Consider the following 6,065-nt stretch of genomic DNA (forward strand, 5'->3'; position numbering starts at 1 on the left):
GTAAATTTTCATGAATATTAGTGACTTAGGTGGGGCCTTTAAAATGAGCTCTTTAGCCACAGACAATTATTCAACTAACCAGAATATTTTAACAAACATTTCAGAAATCAACACATTGCATGTATTAAAATGAGCAATTAAGTTTGGGTTAAAATTATTTTGAAATTCTACAGTAACCTTTACTCAGGGCTGTTCATAGTGAATAGAACACATAGTTTCTGTTTCCTCAGAGCTTACCAATGAAGAAGGAAGATTTAAAACGAGGATTAAACAAATATAAATTAAATAAGAAAAAATGAACTAATTCAAGTGTGTTTTAGCAACACACTAGTCTAAGCTGAGATAGAACATTTGCTTGGTGTTGTATTTAGTGCTGCCCTTCTGGCTCCAGAGGCCAGCAGCCACAGCCTTTATCCCGTACTGATCTTCTCTTTTATCCTCAAAGTCCAAACCTATTGCCTTAGAAATTAGAGTAAATTATTCCTCCTGAACATTCTTTTTTTAAAAGGTTTATTTTATGTATATGCGTACACTGTCACTGTCTTCAGACTCAGCAGAAGAGGGCATCAGATCTCATTACAGATGGCTGTGAGCCACCATGTGGTTGCTGGGAATTGAACTCAGGACCTCTGGAAGAGCAGTCAGTGCTCTTAACCATTGAGCCATCTCTCCAGCCCGAGGTCTGACTTCTAATAGTACATTTTACTATATTCGCTACATTCATAGGACTTGTATACGTTATGAGTTCTTCTGTAATGCTTAATTAGGGTTGAATTATACAGAAAGCCCTCCCATAGTCCTTATATTCATAGACTTTCCCATCACTGTAAGATGTCTGATTCTTGGTTTTTCGAAACTTGTGGCACAAAGTGTTTTACAAGTGTTCTACCATGACAGGATGTGTGCTCTTGGGATGGTAGTTTAGTCCATGGAAGTTCTGGGGGTCTTCCTGGTGGATATTGTACTTCTTATGGGGTTGCAAATGCCTTCAGCTACTTCAGTCCTTTCTCTAACTCCTCCACTGGGAACTCCATTCTCAGTTCAATGGTTGGGTATGAGCATCTGCTCTATTTGTCTGGCTCTGGCAGAGTCTTTTAGGAGACAGCTATATCAATCTCCTGTCCACATGCACTTCTTGGCATCTGCAAGAAGGTTTGGTGGTTGTAAATAGGATGCATCTCCCAGGTGGGACAGTCTCTGGATGACCTTTCCTTCAGTCTCTGCTCCAGAATTTGTCTCCATATTTGCGCGTGTGGGTATTTTTGTTCCCCCTTCTAAGAAGGACTGAAGCATCCACACTTTTTTCTTCTTCATGAACTTCAAGGGGTCTATGGATTGTATCTTGGGTGTTCTGAGCTTTTGGGCTAAATTCCACTTATCCGTGAGTGCATATCATGTATGTTCTTTTGTGATTGGGTTACGACACTCAGGATGATATTTTCTTTTCTTTTTTACCCCCATCTTTATTAACTTGACTATTTCTTATTTACATTTCGATTGTTATTCCCCTTCCCAGTTTACGGGCCAACATCCCTCTAAACCATATCCTTCCCCTTCTCTATGGGTGTTCCCCTCCCTATCCTCCCCCCATTACCGCCCTCCCTCCAACAATCACGTTCACTGGGGGTTCAGTCTTGGCAGGACCAAGGGCTTCCCCTTCCACTGGTGCTCTTACTAGGCTATTCATTGCTACCTATGAGGTTGGAGCCCAGGATCAGTCCATGTATAGTCTTTGTGTAGTGGCTTAGTCCCTGCAAGCTTTGGTTGGTTGGCATTATTGTTTATATGGGGTCTCGAGCCCCTTCAAGCTCTTCCAGTCCTTTCTTTGATTCCTTCAACGGGGGTCCCGTTCTCAGTTGAGTGGCTTGCTGCTGGCATTTGCCTATGTATTTGCTGTATTCTGGCTGTGTCTCTCAGGAGAATTCTACATCTGGTTCCTGTTGGACTGCACTTCTTTGCTTCATCCATCTTATCTAATTGGGTGGCTGTATATGTATGGGCCACATGTGGGGCAGGCTCTGAATGGGTGTTCCTTCTGCCTCTGTTTTAAACTTTGCCTCCCTATTCCTTGCCAAGGGTATTCTTGTTCCCCTTTTAAAGAAGGAGTGAAGCATTTGCATTTTGGTCATCCTTGAGTTTCATGTGTTCTGTGCATCTAGGGTAATTCAAGCATTTGGGCTAATAGCCACTTATCAATGAGTGCATACCATGTATATTTTTCTGTGATTGGGTTACCCCACTCAGAATGATACTTTCCAGTTCTATCCATTTGCCTATGAATTTCATAAAGTCATTGTTTTTGATAGCTGAGTAATATTCCATTGTGTAGATGTACCACTTATTTTCTGTATCCATTCCTCTGTTGAAGGGCATCTGGGTTCTTTCCAGCTTCTGGCTATTATAAATAAGGCTGCTATGAACATAGTGGAGCATGTGTCTTTGTTATATGTTGGGGCATCTTTTGGGTATATGCCCAAGAGAGGTGTAGCTGGGTCATCAGATAGTTCAATGTCCAATTTTCGGAGGAACCTCCGGACTGATTTCCAGAATGGTTGTACCAGTCTGCAATCCCACCAACAATGGAGGAATGTTCCTCTTTCTCCATATCCTTGCCAGCATTTGCTGTCACCTGAGTTTTTGATCTTAGTCATTCTCACTGGTGTGAGGTGAAATCTCAGGGTTGTTTTGATTTGCATTTCCCTTATGACTAAAGATGTTGAACATTTCTTTAGGTGTTTCTCAACCATTCAGCATTCCTCAGCTGTGAATTCTTTGTTTAGCTCGGAACTCCATTTTTCTTTTTGGTTCTTTTTTTTTGGAGCTGGGGACCGAACCCAGGGCCTTGCGCTTCCTAGGCAAGCGCTCTACCACTGAGCTAAATCCCCAACCCCGGAACTCCATTTTTTTTTAAATTTTTTTTTATTAACTTGAGTATTTCTTATATACATTTCGAGTGTTATTCCCTTTCCCGGTTTCCGGGCAAACATCCCCCTCCCCCCTCTCCTTCCTTATGGGTGTTCCCCTCCCAACCCTCCCCCCATTGCCGCCCTCCCCCCACCAGTCTAGTTCACTGGGGGTTCAGTCTTAGCAGGACCCAGGGCTTCCCCTTCCACTGGTGCTCTTACTAGGATATTCATTGCTACCTATGGGGTCAGAGTCCAGAGTCAGTCCATGTATAGTCTTTAGGTAGTGGCTTAGTCCCTGGAAGCTCTGGTTGCTTGACATTGTTGTACATATGGGGTCTCGAGCCCCTTCAAGCTCTTCCAGTTCTTTCTCTGATTCCTTCAACGGGGGACCTATTCTCAGTTCAGTGGTTTGCTGCTGGCATTCGCCTCTGTACTTGCTGTATTCTGGCTGTGTCTCTCAGGAGCGATCTACATCCGGCTCCTGTCGGTCTGCACTTCTTTGCTTCATCCATCTTGTCTAATTGGGTGGCTATATATGTATGGGCCACATGTGGGGCAGGTTCTGAATGGGTGTTCCTTCAGTCTCTGTTTTAATCTTTGCCTCTCCCTTCCCTGCCAAGGGTATTCTTTTTCCTCATTTAAAGAAGGAGTGAAGCATTCAGATTTTGATCATCCGTCTTGAGTTTCGTTTGTTCTAGGGATCTAGGGTAATTCAAGCATTTGGGCTAATAGCCACTTATCAATGAGTGCATACCATGTATGTCTTTCTGTGATTGGGTTAGCTCACTCAGGATGATATTTTCCAGTTCCAACCATTTGCCTACGAATTTCATAAACTCGTTGTTTTTAATAGCTGAGTAATATTCCATTGTGTAGATGTACCACATTTTCTGTATCCATTCCTCTGTTGAAGGGCATCTGGGTTCTTTCCAGCTTCTGGCTATTATAAATAAGGCTGCAATGAACATAGTGGAGCACGTGTCTTTTTTATATGTTGGGGCATCTTTTGGGTATATGCCCAAGAGAGGTATAGCTGGATCCTCAGGCAGTTCAATGTCCAATTTTCTGAGGAACCTCCAGACTGATTTCCAGAATGGTTTTACCAGTCTGCAATCCCACCAACAATGGAGGAGTGTTCCTCTTTCTCCACATCCTCGCCAGCATCTGCTGTCACCTGAGTTTTTGATCTTAGCCATTCTCACTGGTGTGAGGTGAAATCTCAGGGTTGTTTTGATTTGCATTTCCCTTATGACTAAAGATGTTGAACATTTCTTTAGGTGTTTCTCAACCATTCGGCATTCCTCAGCTGTGAATTCTTTGTTTAGCTCTGAACCCCATTTTTTAATAGGGTTATTTGTTTCCCTGCGGTCTAACTTCTTGAGTTCTTTGTATATTTTGGATATAAGGCCTCTATCTGTTGTAGGATTGGTAAAGATCTTTTCCCAATCTGTTGGTTGCCGTTTTGTCCTAACCACAGTGTCCTTTGCCTTACAGAAGCTTTGCAGTTTTATGAGATCCCATTTGTCGATTCTTGATCTTAGAGCATAAGCCATTGGTGTTTTGTTCAGGAAATTTTTTCCAGTGCCCATGTGGAACTCCATTTTTTAATAGGAGTATTTGCCTCCCTGCAGTCTAACTTCTTGAGTTCTTTGTATATTTTGGATATAAGCCCTCTATCTGTTGTAGGATTGGTAAAGATCTTTTCCCAATCTGGCCGTTTTCATTTTGTCCTAACCACAGTGTCCTTTGCCTTACAGAAGCTTTGCAGTTTGAGGAGATCCCATTTGTCGATTCCTGATCTCAGAGCATAAGCCATTGGTGTTTTGTTCAGGAAATTTTCTCCAGTGCCCATGTGTTCGAGATGCTTCTCCAGTTTTTCTTCTATTAGTTTGAGTGTATCTGGTTTGATGTAGAGGTCCTTGATCCACTTGGACTTAAGCTTTGTACAGGGTGATAAGCATGGATCAATCTGCATTCTTCTACATGCTGACCTCCCATAGAACCAGCACCATTTGCTGAAAATGCTATCTTTTTTCCATCTGATGGTTTTGGCTCCTTTGACAAAAATCAAGTGACCATAGGTGTGTGGGTTCATTTCTGGGTCTTCAATTCTATTCCACTGGTCTATCTGTCTGTCTCTGTACCAATACCACGCAGTTTTTATCACTATTGCTCTGTAATACTGCTTGAGTTCCCTAGGAATTCAGATGTAAGATCCAGATGTTCTGTACAGAATGATGAAGAAAATGTACCTGTGGTTATGACTTGGGAATGAGCTCTTACTAAATACTAGGTTTCCTTCATTGATTAAGGAGGGATGGATAGAGTATACACACTCCATGTGGATTCATTCATGCCTGCAGGTGAGCATCTTGACAGCCCTTACCTGGCACACTAAGTTTATAGTGGATCAAGTTTTATGCAAATGTTCTGTGTAAGAACATTTCTGCTTCACTGAGAAGATGAAGTATTAACTGATTTGACTACCAATAATGAGCCTGAAGAAAAGGAGATCCTAAAATTATATCAGTAATCAGAGTTGAAGAAAGTTTTGTCTGTGAAGAGGAGTAGAACCATATATATAAGAAATTGAGTGTAATCGCTTCTCGGCCTTTTGGCTAAGATCAAGTGTAGGAATTGACTTTATTTCTTGAGGTATGTGTATTACATATTTGGAGTACTTAATTTTGATCTACCCATCGCCTCTGACCACTGTGGTACATTATACATTATAGTTTGCGTGCCCATGTTGGGTTTCTTGATGTTTGTTGATGCTCTAAAAAGGAGAATCTGTACATCTGTACAAACAGCTGTGAAATTGTTGGAGCCTATCATCTCAGGGGCAGCAACACACACAGTGGGGAAGACCTGCCACAGTCATCAAGAACATAATCCAAATTATCCTGAAAGGAATGAAATATTCCATTAGAAAGTACTAAGTGACATAGAACTAGGGCTATAACAAATGAATCAAATCCAACTGCATTAATAGTTATCATAAATATGAATGGACCATAGCCTAAGTTAAAGAAAACAGAGTGACACTATGAATGTCAAAATAAATGTAAGCATATAGGTTATATTGTGAGCACAACTGGATTCAAAGACACAGGTAGGATAAATGTAAAGTGATGATAAATATATCTTAGGTAATCAACA

At 41.5% G+C, this 6,065-nt stretch overlaps 1 pseudogene; it reads left to right on the forward strand.

Annotated features, from left to right (window-relative positions):
- The first annotated feature begins 5,504 nt into the window (after positions 1-5,504).
- On the forward strand, positions 5,505-5,632 carry LOC120095797 (U2 spliceosomal RNA; annotated as a pseudogene).
- The last annotated feature ends 433 nt before the right edge of the window (positions 5,633-6,065 follow it).

Source organism: Rattus norvegicus, chromosome 11 (genome assembly GCF_036323735.1).
Source record: "Rattus norvegicus strain BN/NHsdMcwi chromosome 11, GRCr8, whole genome shotgun sequence".
In the NCBI taxonomy this organism is placed as follows: Eukaryota; Metazoa; Chordata; class Mammalia; order Rodentia; family Muridae; genus Rattus; species Rattus norvegicus.